General features: G+C 39.7%; 1 protein-coding gene across 4 annotated transcripts in view; it reads left to right on the top strand.

Annotated features, from left to right (window-relative positions):
• Positions 1-7,618: 7,618 nt before the first annotated feature.
• Positions 7,619-15,701, top strand: part of ATP10D (ATPase phospholipid transporting 10D (putative)) — a 50,326-nt gene continuing 42,243 nt past the window's right edge. For 3 of the 4 annotated variants that reach the window (XM_080590022.1, XM_080590023.1, XM_080590020.1), the window contains exon 1: positions 7,619-7,769. The gene's annotated coding sequence lies outside the window, so the exon portion shown is untranslated. Of the gene's footprint in view, positions 7,770-12,282; positions 14,899-15,701 lie in introns of those variants that run through there. The other variant, XM_080590021.1, reaches the window with a different exon arrangement.

Genomic DNA, 15,701 nt, shown 5'->3' with positions numbered 1-15,701 from the left:
CAGGTGGTCAAATACTTATGCTGGCAAAGCTCTGTTTTTGCTGACGGAGGTTGTTTCAGCAAGGGCATAAAAAGAGAAGATAATTTTACCAGACTAAGTAGAAGCACAGTTTGCTGATATAACTACATCCATAGTGAGGGTGTTTTTGCCAGTACAGCACAACAGCGCTTTGTTGCCACTAACTCCCTTCCAGTGTAAATACAATCAACTTACTCCCAGGGCAAATGGCCTTGGGATTTACAAGACTTTCTCAGTCTCGTCAGTCTGTGTCCAGTTTGGCAGGACATCATGCTGGCCAGAAAGCCTGGACTTTCTTGGGGTCTATAGTTAGTATAAGGGGCAGCTTTCCACACGTACATACTACTTCTGTCCTTTCCTCTTCCATGGGAAATAAGAGTTATATAGACTTCACTAAAGACATTCCTAGGCTTCTATTAAAGAGTAAATCCTGTCTACCCATGCCTGTATCCAAGCTCAGGAAAACGGAGTCTGTTGGCGTACTCTAGATATATAAGTTTCTTTGAAGGATGTTTAACATCTGTTCCCATTGTTTATTTTTTTGTTTGTTTGTTTGACTCTTTGACTCTTTGGCTAATGCACTTAGCACAGAACTAGGATAAGGAAAAAATCCCAACTCTGTCGTATACTATTTCCTAGACACAGACAACCCACTTCATCTTCTTACATCTAAGTTTCCCCACCTGCAAAATTAAAACAGTAATGTCTGACTGTTCCTACAGGTGGTATAGGAATCCATTAAGTCTGTGGTTTTACATCATCGTGTTTATGAACTTTAATTAACATTTGATAAAAAACATCAGTTCCTCTGTATTTTGGAAAAGTATGACCATGGCAGCAAGCCAGGTCAATGTGTCCAAAATGGTGGAAATTCTTTTTTCTTGGGAAACGTGGTAATACAATATCAAACAGGGCAAATATAGTGCTCTTGAGGAATACAAGGAAATACATCACAGAGGAAAAGGAGGCCAGAAGAAATACATTGAAAGCGAAGTTACCTCTTGTCTAAATATGCATATATTAATAAGAAAAGTAGATTTGAGGAAGCAGCTCTAAGAGTCCTGGACAACTTCCTTACAGTTACCAGCTTTTCAAATCTTGCTAACTATTGCACTGTTGCTGCAGTTTTATGACCTGCATGACCTAGCATACCATGACAAATTCTGCTTTGAATTATATTACTGCAGTTCCCCTTTCTCTTCAGCATGAGAGTGAAAAGCCCAGCTGTTAGCTTCTGCTATCTCAGATTAGATACAAAAACAAGAGAGGCACTTTGCATACTTCTTTGCAATGGCAAATGATTTTCTCATGGCTTAGTCATTGATAACTGCAAAAGTGTGAAGTATCTATGGCTCATGAACAAATTCAAGATAGTAGTATCTGATATAATATCTGTTACACCGGTTCCTGCAGGTGGTGTAGGAATCCATTAAGTTTATGGCTTTACTCCGCCATGCTTACTAACTTCAACTAACATGATAAAAACCATCAGTTCTTCTGTACTTTGTGAAAAATATAATCGTGGTAGGAATATGCATATAATTATAAATATATAAATATATTTATGGTGAGGTAATGAATCTCATTACGCAGGTGACAATAGCTTTGACTAGAATTTTATTCAAACCAGATTTGCAATGGTTTAATACTATTGCATTAGTAGAGATATTATTGATTTTCAGTGAGGCAGCTGAGAGTAGATTTGCTGTTATTTAGAATTACTCTGGAGCAAATTCTGGACTAGAGCTAACCACATAATTTCTCCTGCTGGACTATGCCCTGTGAAGATATGATCTACTCTTTCTTCTACAAGCCACTGTAAGGAATGAAGTAAGAAATTTTCCTCTCGTAGTTCAGAGAATATTCCTGAAACATTCTGATATATTCCCGAAATTCCAAGTGACTCAAAAGAGAAAATTTAGAATTACCTTAATTTTCCTCAAATAATTCCTCTATTTGTAGAAGGAAAATAAAGAGAAAATATAAATTGTTCACCAGAAGATGGTATGTTTTTTTCCATATGTTAATTACAATGTCTTATATGGCATAAAATCCTAGCAAAGAGCAGTTATTCAGATATTGTCACATATAGTACTAGTCAAAAGTAAACACTAGGCTTACTTCCAAGCTTGAACTTGACCTACAGATACTTGTGAAAGTACGTCTCTCTTCTCTTCACCAAGGCCATGACTTTTCATTAATTAATCTCAGATCTGCAATGCTCTGGTCTAGCTGGGCGGACCAGAAACAAGCATGTGATAACTTTTCGTCCAAGTTAGTTAAAGCCACACTTGTGCTTTATGTTGTTGTACTTGCTCTAGAAGATGAGGTAATCAGATAAAGAGTCTTGCTGGGGCAAAGTTCCCCTTTCAAAGTTGTTTAACTACTTAAATCCCATAAAAATGAATTTGTATCAGTGTGGTGTCTTTTTTCAATGGCACTTTTGATTTGATGCTAGACTTCCTAAAATTAGATTAACCATCTCATGAAAAGCTAGCCTTGGGTTTTCCCTTGTGGAAAATACCCGAGAGAATCAAAGTCCAAAGTGGCACTTTCCTATATATCTGCTGGATTACAAATAATTTCAATTTGTCCAACAAATGGGTATAGTAGTTGTGACATAAGTTACCATGTAAAAATAGTCAGTGAAGCCCAAATTTTGTTTAGCAAGCCTGACCTGTCTGTTCAGCAGAAATGATGACTGAGAAAAACTGTTAAATGAGCAGAAGAAAATCTTGATAAAAAATGTAACCTAGACAACTTTCCACAAGCACAGAAAAATAACATTTAGTAAGTAGCTCGTTTGATATCACTGACTCAGCTCGTTTTATGGTTTGATATACAGAAGATAGAGAATTAAGTTTATTTTGTGGACCAGATAAAATCAGCAAGTTAAATAACTTGCAGGAATATATATACAATGCAGCTTATATATACAATGAAAAGGAAGGCACCTAAGTACATTCAGATTGTGTATCAAAGGAGTTCTGATGCACAATAAACTTGTAGCAGTGTAAACAAGCTAATAACAAGTTTACAGCTGTAGATAAGATAAGGCTGAAGATTAGCCATGGGAAATTGCCACACCACAGTAAACAGAAAAAGAAGGGATAAAGGAATTTATCCAAGTGCATCAAAGCCATCTGTGTATAATTCCACTTAGCTGGTACTACTTTCCAACCATACACACCTTCCTATTATCCCAGAAGTAGTAACATTAGACGATGTGTTTCTCTTCTTAAGAGATATAGTTTTATGTCTCTTTATTCATTCAATAGGCAGTATTAATTCCTTAACACTGGAATTCAGCAGGGTACCGAACACATGCTCGTAGAATCCAATGAACTAGAGTTTCTTTATAGGTTACCAATTCATCTGTATTGTAGAAAGTAGCAATGCCAAGAGAAGAAGCTGTAGGAAGATGATGAGATCTCATTTAAGATTTTTTTTCTGTTTGTCATGGTAATTCAGAGCTGCTTGAAAGTAAAAAAATTTCCAGATTCCTTGCTAAATTCCAGTTGATAGTGATTTCCTGCAGAACAGGCAACAGAATGAAAATCTCTGAAACAATACTCTCAACATCTTAATCACTTTCAGATGGAAGTACATAGCAAACCTATCAAGCCACAAGTAAGTGTTATATCAGCAATACTGCATCAATAATTACCGCTACTGGCTGCTAGTAACTGCCTCCCAAATGCCAGATTCTCGGCATTCTGCAATTGGCTGCAAACACTGGTATAAACCATAGGCAAAATGTGAGCACTGTACAAGTGAATAGTACAGTCATTTATTCCTTTAAAAGTTGTCTACACAAGCTACGTCATGGCACTTTATTTAATATTAATTAAGGTCTGCATAGAATTGTTAAACTGCATTACACCTTTGGGTGGACACTTTTATACAGAATTTAGTTAGCCTTCATTCAGTTTGATATAATTCATTCTTATCATGTTAACTTTAGCAAAACAAATGTAGATGGATAAACACCAGGAAGAAAAAGAAAAATTTAAACCATTAAAACAATGGTCACTGCTGCTAAAAGACAAAATGGGTATGGGGTTTAGTTTAGAAGCCTGAAGATAATTCTTAACCCTCACAACAACCATATTCTGGACCAGTTTTCTCATACAGTAATAAGAAGAAAACACCTAATTGTTTTTAAGATAAAGTTCAGCCAGCTTATGAACCAGATTACATGGTATGCCTGCAATGACAAGGGTATAGATTCAATGACCCAGAAGGTGACTTTCAGGGAAGTTCCCATGATAATATTTACATGCCTCCTCTACCTCACTAAAGATTTGCAAGGTGTACATATTATGCACAGAATATATCTTGCACTGTAAATATATATTCACAAAGGCAAATTTTACATCTTTAAAGCTGAGCATGCATGTTCTGAATCACTAGCAAATACTTTCACAATATGGTGTTTATTCTCCCTTGTTTCAATTCTTCATTTTTAAAATGAAAGTAGCAATACCTTCTTGTCTCGCAGGAAGCTATGAAAGAAAATTCATGAATATTTATAAAATGCTTACTCAAGTGATGAGCACAATCTCTCCATGAGGAGATCAATAAACCCATTCCGCTTTAGACACTGTACAGTAAATAAAGGTTATAGCCACACACAGACTAGAACAAAGACCAATACAGAACAGCTGTCTCATTCACTGTGCATCCATCATCCTGAGAACTGAATCAGGCTGAGCTCCCGTCAGGAAATGGATCTGAAGATCTTGTGTTAAGAGACTAACTACCCCAACACATCTGCATAAGAGGCAGCTGTACTTTGCACTGGCAAAACAGAGGGTTTTAACACCATATCATTGATTAGGACTCTAAATGCATTATTTAGCCAATGATCTTGTAAACAATAATTCAATACAATTTACAATTTAAGTTTTCCGGTGAAATCTCTGCTACAGTTAAATTATTTGGGTTTACTGTAGAGCTAAGGAGAAGAAAGGTGATCAAATTATTGGGTGATAGTCAAGCCATTTTCTGGCTACAATTTATGAGTATGCTACCGTGTCTTCAAAGATATTTAAAGCAGATACGTCATAGTATGTCACCATTTATACTGTAAATACACACCAGATCTCTCAGGTACATCCATGGTCCTGACACTGACGCACCTTGTACTTGCTAAGCCAGTCCAGGAGCATCAACACTGCAGTAATAATAACCATCTATGTCTATAAAGCCAAATCCCCACTGGCACTGCTATTTACGTGGATTTGGCACTAGAATGTCTGGGGAATCATATCCAGGTTCTTAGTATTTCATTAACTGGAGGTGCTCCAGGAAATGCTTGATGGCATGCTGTGACAAATCTCCATCCTCCTTCCAGGTGTTCATGGGAAAGTTTTCAATCTGCCAACACATCTAGTTAGTACGGTTCCCATGACGCACATTCCTCTCTTTCATGTGTCCCTATCAGTGCCAATATGAGCACAGCTGGATGAGTTGTTCATGCTAATGCTTCCAGAGTTACTGCAGCCACAAACTGATAGAGGGTTTGAAGAATACAGAAGACCAAAGAGCTCTCCAGCTATGCTGGAGTCATCAATCACTCTCTTGTGCCCATAGTTTTTCCTTCCCATGTTCAGGAATTAATACGGAACACACCTGCATCCTGCACAGGAAAAATAGAGATATATCCATGTGGGAGACATTCAATGTCATTATCTCCACACACACAAAAGTTATCAGGGAGATTTCTGAATCAAGTATTATCTCTGGTGTTTGTCTTCTTTGTATATACTCTTCCATAGGCTATTTGGGAGAAGACAGTTTAATTACACCTTAGAGACGCTGGATGGTCACTTTGCATGCTTGGGTCCAATACCATTTGTACTACTGGACAGTAACACAAAAGGATAAAAGTGAAACCATGTACTTGTAACTCTAATAAACCCACACAGTCAGACCTACCTCTTGGAGCAGCTCATATACCCTACCTCTACAAGTCTAATTAAACTGCAAAGAGTGCAGCACTAAGGCAGCTGTGTTTCTTCTAGCAGTCAAGCTAGCTCATTCAAAGTTTGGCCAGGTATTCTTGCAGTACACTGATGTGCAGGCCTAGCTCGGGCAATTGTTATTGCCAGGCAAACAAGGGAAATAAACAGATGCTTTTTGTAGTCGTAAGCTTACAGAATGGAATGACATGCATGAAAAAATATGAATGGGGAAATGTGGGACTCTGCGTATCAATTATTTACAACTCCAATGCGATTACAGGAGAGGTAGCTATTTTGTTAAAAGCTTTGTGATGTTCTCTTCTTTCTCAAACAACCGGAATGTTCCAATAAATCAGTACTTTAACCAATAAAACAACATTAAAACACTTGCTTTCTGGCAGGCCTACTATCATCTTGTAGCAGCTCACTCTGCCTTCCTGTGTTGCATCCTCTTTCCTACAGCACCTAAGCCAACAAAGGTGGTGTATCCTGCCAGGGAAACAGAACATCTTATTTTTTCCTACCCAGAATAAAACTGCGTAATTTCAAGGCAGCAGTTATGGACTTAACTTCATGTAGATGTATTTTTATTCCTTCCCATATGCCAATATGTTTTGAAGTTCTTGCTTGCCATACAGGCAGTTCAAAGAACAGACTGCCAGGTGCCATTCACTGAAATATAATGTGAGGGTTTTTAGTGTGGGCTCAAAGGGACAGGAGATGCTAAAATGCAGATGAACACAGGAAAACCCTACCACAGACACAGAAAGGAGAGCCCAACCAGCAGCCACTGCTCAGCACAGCCCCTCTCCATTTTCTGGTTAGGACTTCATTGTTGATACTGGGCAAGCACTTGTAACTCCATTTCAGTAGGAACAAAAGAGTCTGCAAATAACTTTTTTTTTTTTCTTCCATTTTCAGCAGAGGATGACCTTAGAATAGAAAACCTCTGACTTTTGTGTGATTTCTTGTGAGTTCTTTGTAAACAGCAGCCTTCAAGAGTACTCTCACAGGCCTTAAGTGCATAAGGGCTGGGTTGGGCTTCAGAAAGGTTATTGATGAAAAAGCTCGCTGAGGTTCCTGATACCAGTGATTTGTTTAAGATAATTAGGGCAGTTTCTCAATAGCCAGAGGCTTACTTCTTAGAAAACGAGGGAGAGTGTTTGCTAACCTCGATTAACCCAGTGGCTAGAAATCTCCACGTTTAGACAGGCCGAGCTGCCTTCAGTGCCAGGCTGTGCTGGCAAAAGATCAACAACATCAATTTCCAGGGCAAGCTTGTCCAAGCCCTGTCACAGCAGGGCTCCTGCCGTGGCCTCCACCGGCTGAGGCATCAGGTCAAGAAAAAGAAACAGTCCTTAAACCATAACAACCTTTTGGTTGCCAGCACTGAAGCCGAGTTGTTGAGGGCAGCTTGCTTATTTATTTATTTATTTATTTATTTATTTATTTATTTATCTCCACTTAGAGAACTCTGAGCACGGCCTGCTTGGAGCAGATAGGAGGAAAGCGAGCGAATTTAGTTCCAATTCGCAATTGCATTTTTAGAAGACGGAGGCGGTGAGGGGCGAATGGCGCTGAGGGGAGCCGGGCTCCCGGCGGAACCAGGCGGCGGAGGGGCGCGGCGCTAGGCGGGCTCGCCGGGGGAGGCTGCCGGGGGCCGGGCAGCACCGGCGGGGCGGGGCGGAGCGGAGCCGAGCGAGGCGGTGGAGCCCGAGCCGGAGGGAGAGTGGCCGGCGGCAAGGGGGTCGCGGCCATTACGCTGGGATGTGCGCGGGGACACGGGTAAGGCCGCCGGTGGGGCGGGGAGCCTGTGGCGGAGGAGGAGGAGGAGAAAGAGGAGGGCGCCAGTGCCGGGAGCTGGCGGGGTGGAAAGGCGTCGAGGCGTGCAGCAGGGGCTGCGTGTGGCCGAGGGAGAGCCGCAGCCTTGCCGAGGTGCCCGCCGCCCTGCCGGGGGGCAGCGTCCTCCCAGCCCCGCCGTGAGGCGCCGCGGCCCCCGGCGCAGCCTGCGCGGTGCCTTCCGAAGTTTTAGCGGGGAGGGGAAGATAAAGACCTGTCGGTTCTCGCCTCGGAATCGGATACGGGTCTGGTTTTTGTAACCCTGCCCTTCCGCAGTGAAGGTGATGTGCCGGTTTAAAGCAGGAGATCTGGGGAACGCCGAAATGCCCCACGCCAAACCTGATAGGGGCGACCGTCCCTTTAGTTACTGCCACTGAGCGTTAGGGCAGCTGCAGTGAGCAGTGGGGAAGGGTGTTCTTGTGTCTTGTGTGCTCTTATGTGTTCTTCTGTGTGTTTCCAGGGCCATAAGGCCACCCCTGTTCATGTTAATATCATCGACTGAACTTCACAGCAAGCAGATTAGGAAAAGACTAAACAAAACAACACAACCAAAGCATAGTTAAGACCTTGACTCCAGAACAATAGGTTGTTGGGGGGACATTTTAATAGTTCATGACAGCAACTGAAAGAAAGGGTGGAAGCTTTTACATAGTTTATGGGTTTATAGCAAGGTCTGGATAAGTCACACTGAAATCTCTGAAGCTTCAGGAAAGTACAGAGGGGTGCACGTGTGCACACAGTAAGCTACGCGCTTAGGCCACAGCAATAATTACTTGGCTTAGTAATGAGAAATTGTTCACGAGAATGTGAAAGAGAAATCAGAGTTCCTGGAAGGAAATTGTTTTTCTGCCAAAAGTATGGCTACTGAAGAAGAAAAATGTACTTTTAATATTCAAATTGCCATTATTTTCATACTGAAATAATACTTACATTCATGTCTCAGCAATGACCATACGATTGAGAAATCTCTTATTTAAAAGCATGTATCCTCACATCATCACTGTAAGATACCAGAGGTGTCATTATCCCTATTTTCATAAGTGATGGATTGCAGCAGAGAGGCACTAAATGATTTCTCCAAGATCAGAGTGGAATTTTATTCTCACAATACCTTTGCACATCCCCAAATCTGGTGCAACACCATTTTATATTATATTAAGCTGGATCTTCACAGTTTGTGGACAGATATTATTTACAGTAGAAAAAGCTGGCGCACACAGACTAGGATCATGTTCTTTTGTTAATTGCCACTGTTGTCGATGATTTGGATTTCAAAGGCAATATCCACAGCTGATACGTCTTTCTAATGAAAACTAGACCAAAATCAGAACTGAATGCCCTACATAAGTACTCAAAGACACTCTTAATCTGACATTTCTGTCCCGCCTCCCTGTGCCAACAGGAGTACTTTCACAGCTGTAGGCTGGATCAGGAAATACATCTAATAGTTTTGTTGTCTTTGGCTTAGCGAAAGGTCTTATGGATCAGTGTACTGAACCAGGTTCAGTAAGTACCAGATGCATTATGACAAAGCCAGGAGCAGGAGGTAGGAGAAGCAAGACCCACTACTTTCAGTGTCAGCTTTTAGATAGTTCAGCTAGTCACAGCATTGTATCTTCAGTGTCTTATGCCTTAGTCTCTTAAAAAATGTTGAAGTTACTAGGGCTATTCTTTGAGCATTCTTAACTTCCTACATTCATTTCCAGGCTACTATATCTTTTGTCTTAATTTTTAATATTAAAACCTTTAAAGATGCACAGTTGTAGTTGTATCATCCTGAATTGCTGGATAATACCTTTCCCTTTCAGGCCTGAAACATCCTGTCAAGAGGCACATTTTTTAGGGTTGCAGAAGATCTGTAGTGGTTCAAGTAGATTCACAGGTTATTCCTGTCAAAATATTCCCGAGCAGTAGACAGGTTTCATTGTTCTATGACAAATAACTGGTTGTATTCCTGATGTTGTAAAAGACTCAGCATTATCAAAAATTCACTTGAGTGTTGGAAAACTACGATCACAACTGTCTTGAATTCTGTTGAACAGTGTTGTGGCTGATGACCACCTGTATCACACCTAATTGCGGTTTCTATAATGGCTTTTATTATTCATGGAAACCCAGGAACTATCAATATATTCTGAAATCCTGTTTTAAATGTACATAAATACTGTCTTAATTTCTTTTGTCACATTAATGAAACAAAAATACATCTATATGTTCCAAGTACAGGGTTGATACGCAATTACTGCCTTGGACAACTAGCAATTGAATAGCGGCATGTAATATTAAGTAAAGTCTGCAAGATCTGAGCCTAATTTTAGATTTAAATAAAATAAACAGTACTGAGAGAGAGAAAAAAAAAAAGATGCACAAGTGGAGACCAGTAAAAAAGGCAGTGATGGAATCCACAATACTAAATTAAGTAGAAGTGATGCAAAGGATTTCATGAAGCTGAAAAGAGGAACCAGACATCTGCTTAGTTCAATTCTGACCCTCAGTACTGCCTGTCTGAAGGGATCTGTCAGCAGTAGAATTGCCATCCTTTGGAAATATGCAGGTACATCACATCCATTGCAGCTGTTGTTTCAGCTTAAAAATCAGAAGGCTATATGTAAATTGTTTGTACGTAAGATATACTTTTGGTAGGTATGACTGCAGTATACTTAAAGTAGGTTTATTCTGGCTGGCTAAAAACCAGCGAAGCTGTACTGGTACAGGCCTTGACATGAACTGTGCAAGTCTCCACAGTGCTTGAAGGTCTTCATGGAAATTTGTGCTTGTGTGGCTTTACTACTGTTAATATCTAGATAAAGTAGCTCAGGTTATGCTCACACCTATAGCATCCACACTTCTGTCTTCTGGTATTGTCTGAGAAGTCTGTTTAAAAACAGAAGATCTTTAAGATAAAAATAAAATCTAGCATCCACTGAAAGTGAGCTGTGGAGGATTTTTCAGATTTGAGTTGTCCTCTTTTTGTACCTGTATGTACAAAATTTTTGTACCTCCTTCCCCAGATCCTTCAAAGATCCCTAGAGGATTAAACTCTCTGGATGCCTTGTGAGAGATTGGAACTCTTAAGAAGCTGCTAACATAGATGTGTTAGAAAACCAGAAGAAAAGAACAAGTCACTAGCTGGAGTTTTAACCTGCAATCTTGGGAACTCAAGTAAAAGTTTGTGCCGTAACAGGCACTTTGAGTATCAATTTGGAAAAGTAACTTCGGTCTTCTCTGCACAACAGTTTTCAGTTTTGGCTCTTTAAAGAAATTGACGTGGTTAAAAAACAGTGGTACTGCCCATATGGATCAATTCCCTTCAGAACCAGTTACTGTAATTTAGGGAGCCTACACTAAATATAAAAATCACATCCTTTTGCATCATATGAACACCAGTATAACTTTTGTAACGTGGCTCATGCCTTAGTCTTACTGTGAAAGTAAGGGGAATTTCACACATATCAAAGCTGCTGCTGTGATTAAATGCTGCATGACCACAAGTTTAAGATTGCTTGTCAGAAAAGACAGTCACAAAGGAGTAAGACTTAACCTGGAAAGTTTTGCTTTGCAGTTCTGAGATACTTATATGACAGGTGAGAACAGGGCATAAAGCAGAACTTTGCTGATGAATGGAGAAGAGGGTGGAAAAGGTTTGCGCAAACCACAGCTCTCTGGCGGTCATTCAGGTTTATTGTGAAACTGATTGCCTGTAACAGAAGTACAGAATTTCATCTGAGTTTTAAACCTAAAATTGGGTAGTGTATGATTTATTTATGCCTGTAGGTGCAGAATCTAATTGGCATCCTAAGTAAGTTTACCCAGAGTGGAAGAGATTCCTGCTATATGTACTGCTCCCACACTGCAGCACATTAATCAGCAGTACTGCATGTATGCTTTGCTATTAAATTACCTTGCAATTGACTTTGTGTCAAGGCCTAGGCACTTCCTGGGATTCAGTGCATCCTGCTGATTGTTTTTTGGTAGTGAAGAGCTGCCGATGGCTAGCTTAACTTCTTCCCAAGCAAGAAATTTCCAAGGTAAGGCATTTCAAGGCTTGCAGGTTTTCTGTGTTCCTCCTGCAAGTCAGACTTTGTAGGTAAGATTGTATGGCAAAATACTGCCACGCTGTATCACTTCTCATAGAAACATCTGCCTTCCACTCTTAATCCAAGAACACTTTCTACTTTAAGAATATAACTGAGAATATGTGGCTGCAAATAGTCACGTATTTCTCTCAGAATTGAAGTCTTGATTCCTGCTGTTTTTTGGCACTTTGTCTCATAAATTGACAGTACAGATCTCTTACCAGATCTGTTTAGCATTCTAGGGTGTCTCTGCAGTTTATGAGCATGCAAAGACGTGTTAAAAACTTTTAAAATTGCATGTTACAGAGAAGGTAACAAACCGTAGGGGAAAAATATATATATATATTTTTTTTTTTTTTTCAGATTAATCTTTAGGCCTTGGATCCTTTAAATTTCTCTGTGGTCTAGTAGCTTCTGAATTGTTGAAGATTCAGATACTGTTCTGATTTTTAACAACGCGTGTAGTTCTGGCAGTGTACTCTGGTCATAATGTAGTGAAACAAGTGCTAGCGAACATGTGCAGTAACATTTTAAATGGGACTTTGTGTGGATCAGGGGTTGTCCACTCTTCCATAGCTTTGTGTAGTGTGAGCTCTGACTGGGTGATATTTATTCTTCTTCCCTGCTTCTTTAATCTCCTCTCATCACCCAGAACCTCAGACCTACAGAACATCCTGAAGTATTCAGGTAGGGAGCTAAGAAAAGTGTTGCTACAGAGATGTGTTGTCTGAATCCCTTTCTTTTTTGGTTCTGTACAAGTTTTTCTGGTCAGAAAATGCAATTTTATTGATTGCATTTCTGTTTGCCAAGGATTGATTGACTGGGAGCAGGCCCAGAGGACACAGAAGGCCTCGTGCATACTATGGCCAAAGGCTGTGCCTGAGCAGGAATAGGATGGAAACAAGCACAATACGCATGCATGTGCCAAAGGTCTGAGGAATATTCTCATGAAATATGTCATTTGCTGGGAGTATTTAACAAAGAATTTTCAGAAAGAAGAATGAGGGATAACTATTTGGAAAGCATAGCAAAAGAAGGATGTTGTCAGAAGGGAGGAAGTGGTCAAAAGAAGCTGGGGTAAATGGTAGGTTACTTTATGTGACATGGAAGCAAAAAACCACAGCATAATAGTAAGGTGCAGTACCAGAGCACTCTGTCTATTGACTAAATTATCCATGCATGTTTGACTAATAGTCTCCAGAAAAGAATCTGCTATAGGAAAGGTCAGCGATTGCCAAAAGCTACACTGTAATGTAACTGGAACTGAGGGATTTTTAGTCTCAATTCCATCTCCCCGCAGGAAAGCTAGGAGTGAAGGTTTGCAACCAGTTGCAAATGTGATACTTTACAAAAGTGGAAGCTGAAAGAGTTTACAAGAGACAAAGAAAGGCAAGTGATGGGAAACGAAAGCAATTTCTTGGCACAGGATGTACATACAAGAGAATGCTTATACTGAGCTTCGTGGTGAAAGGTCCTTCTTTCTTTTTATGGACCACTTAAGGTAGGGATTTTCACAGTGCTGCCACTAGCAGAGAGTTATTAAAGGTTTTTTTATTGTGATATGGGATGGCCAAGCATGGATAGTATATAGTGTTTATCTGCTTTGTGATGAAAATGACACTGCTGTGCCTTGCTTTTACAGAGATTTGACAACCAGCTCTTGCATGTTAACCATATATAGTCCTTCCAGCTTTTCACTAGGATATCTCAAAAGTGCTTTGTAATAAGAGGAAAGAGTCAAAGTACATGAGGGAAGAGAAGCAGAGAGAAAGCAAAGAACGTGTCCAGTGTCAGACAGTTCCCTTCCACGTTTTATCATTATCATGTGACATTAATGAGCTTGCTACAAAAGCTTGCCTTTCTGCACGTGAGATATACCTGGATTAACTCTACACCAGTGTTCCCATTTAGCAAGATCAAGTAATGTTCTCTTGAGTATACAGCATGAAGTTGAGAACAGAATCTACCTAGCATGACACTGTCCTCAAACTAAGAATTAGATAGATCATTTGGGCTTCTTGTTTTTGAACACACAAAAATTGTTCTAGACTCCTTAAAAATAAACCTTTTATTTGTTTAAATAATTATAATACTGCTTCAGAGTTAAGTTCTGTCTCACATCAATCTACAAGTAACTTTTGTGGGTCTTTTGCAAGTGTTTAAATAAACATAAAGTTCTGTTTTGCTGCCTTAAATTTGGGTCAGGCTGGAGAACTCAAGAAGATGCTATGAAAAATTACAGGATGTGAGGGTCAAATAATGGTTTAAGAGAAGGAGGTTCTTAGTAAAATTGTTTAAAACAGCTTTTATTTGATGTTCAGCAACTTCATGAGTTTCAATATCTAACATGAAGCTGATGAAACTTTTTTTGACCTTATAGCTAACCATATAAAAGGTGCTCATTATTTTATGATCACAATTTAAAGAGGAAGAAGAAAAACATTCAAAATAGGAAAAAATGCAAAAGAGATTTCTGAAGTTTTAAATAAATCCTATTTTAAAATGGAAATGCGAATGATTTTTTTCAAAAATCATTCGCAAATACTAGCTTAGTTAAATCCCAGATGAATCAGATGGTGTTGTGACAGGGTATGAGATCCCGATGCGTTTTTCCCAAGATGCTGCTTGGGAAAGGTCTGATTCACCTTTTTGACCACTGGAAATTTCTCATTGCCTTCTATACTGTTTCCAGTGTGGTGTTGTGGTGGTTTTGTTTGATTTATTGTCCATACAATCTCCTTCGAAGTTCTCTTTAAAAAGTTACAGTAAAATGTTGGAGGTACTGGCAGGAATATGCAGAATGTGCAGTGCATGCTGCATGCAGCTGAACCTCAGGTTTCTTGTTTCCTTTAAGCTCTGCCTTTCTGGAGGAGGGTGAGGAAGGGTGGGGCAGAGGTTTTGGAGCTGTGTCAGGAGTCAGGGATGCGTGTGCAGTGAGAGGTGACTGCTCTTCAGCGGCACTACGGGTGCAGCTTAAACCTTTGGCTCCAGATCCAGCAGTGAGGAATTCTGACCTAACTTTTTGTCATTTTAAAATGTCTTTCTTTTTTTTTTTGTCCCCTTCTTTTTTTTTTCTTTCTTTTGTTTTTTTTTTTTAAGCAAAGGTCACCAAGTATCGCATGCTACAAAAGGTAATAAATTATGAAAACCGAAAAGAGTTAGCTGCCTGTGCTTAAGAGGTTTTGAAATTTGTCAGGTTTCCTCTCTTTGTTTTCCTAACTCCAAACTCTCTTCCCATCTTTATTTAAGTGTGACTGATAACTTAATTCTTCAGCTTTTCAAGGTGCTTTTTGCCTATGTAATTTGCACCGAGTAAAAATGATCTGCAATGTAAAGACTTTGCCTTTCTATTAGTCCTGGGAATTTACTTTGACAAAGTGTCTATTTCTTGCTTCTAGTCACTGAAGTCACCAGTATGAGATGCTTGTTTTCATAAGAGCAAGTGTAAACATGATTTTTCTCTGCAAACATAACCTACTTCCAAACACCTGGCTCATATGGCATCCTGAAAAATTCTGTGTTGTTGTTTCCTTAGGTTTTCCGGGATATTTTACATTATAACAGTATGTAGAGATATGGCAGGTTACTGCTTTTGGGCAAATAATTACCATTTCAAGCAAAAGTATGTTTAATTGACACACCTTGCATGATTCATGCTAAAGATGGATGCTTGGGAGAGATTGGTAAACTTAACAAGACAAAGAAGAAATCATGTTGACACTCTCCCTGATAATCCAGCACATTGTTAATTCAATCAAACATTTCTTTAAAAAGCTCCCATATTGGTTACAGGGACCACAGG

Source organism: Anser brachyrhynchus, assembly GCF_964034855.1.
Source record: "Anser brachyrhynchus genome assembly, chromosome: 4".
Lineage (NCBI taxonomy): Eukaryota > Metazoa > Chordata > Aves > Anseriformes > Anatidae > Anser > Anser brachyrhynchus.
This window is presented reverse-complemented; position numbering and strand designations above follow the sequence as displayed.